This window comes from Salvelinus sp. IW2-2015, unplaced genomic scaffold (genome assembly GCF_002910315.2).
Source record: "Salvelinus sp. IW2-2015 unplaced genomic scaffold, ASM291031v2 Un_scaffold516, whole genome shotgun sequence".
Lineage (NCBI taxonomy): Eukaryota > Metazoa > Chordata > Actinopteri > Salmoniformes > Salmonidae > Salvelinus > Salvelinus sp. IW2-2015.
In genome coordinates, this window is record NW_019942567.1 from 105,187 (window position 1) to 106,634 (window position 1,448).

Genomic DNA, 1,448 nt, shown 5'->3' on the forward strand with positions numbered 1-1,448 from the left:
CAAAGAACTTCTAAAGTTTTAAAATGAATGTACATAGCGATCGATTGAGCAGTGAGTTTGTCAGCAATATTTATTAAGCTGCGCTAGTGTTTACAGCAAATCATTTGACCGTATTACTTACTATAACTCTATTTCTAATTGAATCTACAAATAAAATTGATCAAATGTATTACATTGTTGCATTTATATGCTATGTGTTGCACTAGGCCTTTGTAGAATAATACTGTACATGCATTTTATGTACATCAAAATATACAATTATTTAAAATAAACAAAATATTGTGAAGATATGACTACATTCAATCAATAAAAAACGTGTTTGATGGTCTTTATAGGTTAGGTTGATAAAAAACAAAGTAGATTCATCTGATGTTTATTTTAAAGTGGGCACCCGACAGCGTTCTCTAGCGGGTACTTAGAATGAAATGGGCCAGCGGTTCTAGTGCTACATGTGGTGTGTTTTTGTTTGTGTGTGTCCACAGGGAGATGTCCCATCCCCCACCTTTGCTGTCCCCCCAGAACGCTCCTCACATCGCGTTGGGACCCCACCTACGGCCACCTTTCATTGGCATGCCCTCTGCCTTGTGCCAGGCCCCAAGTAAGTCGGATGCTAATGCTAGCAGGCTAACTACAGAAATGAATATAGGTCCTACACTTGCTAATGGTGAGTTAGGGTTGGATTCAATCCGTATCATATTAAAATGTAAAGGTAATTTACGATTGACTGGACATATACAGKGTTTACCGTGAATGCAGTCTCCACGAATGCGGGAACATTGCCTTTAAATTTAAATCGAGCTATAACATAGGGCTTCCGCAATACTTCTGCGATACAGATTGAATCCAACCCGTAGATGCTAATACTAACAAGAAAGATTGGCCTATGGTAGACACTTCAAACAGCATTAGCTGCATTCCCACTCAAATTTGGAAATGGGTAAATGTTCAATGAAATTCATGTCTTTTGTGCTTTTTGACTGTCTTGATAGAGACTTTTATCATCTAAAGAATGTATTTGTACCTGATTCTTTGTGAGGTATTAATATTAAACAGAGGGTCTATGTCATTGTATTTTAAAACCCCATTTGTAGTGTATGTCAGAAATCTCTTAATGAGTGTGTGTGCTCATCGCTCTGTTTTTTATGCGTTTCCCTCAGGCTATGGTTTTCTCCAGCCTGCCCAAGCTGAGATGTTTGCACGGCAACAGGAGATGCTTCGGAAGCAGAACCTTGCCAGGTTTGTCATTGTCTTCTTGTGCTGTTGTGTGTGTGTGTGTGTGTGTGTGTGTGTGTGTGTGTGTGTGTGTGTGTGCGATGTGTCGTGTGTTTTGGTGTGTGTGTGTGTGTGTGTGTGTGTGTGTGTGTGTGTGTGTGTGTGTGTGTGTGTGTGTTTGTGTGTGTGATGCTGTGTGTGTGTGTGGTGGTGTGTGTGTTGTGTCAAAAAGGCTG

General features: G+C 40.1%; 1 pseudogene; it reads left to right on the forward strand.

The window, feature by feature from the left end:
* Positions 1-247: 247 nt before the first annotated feature.
* LOC112068439 (sterile alpha motif domain-containing protein 11-like) overlaps positions 248-1,448 on the forward strand; it is a 28,636-nt pseudogene continuing 27,435 nt past the window's right edge.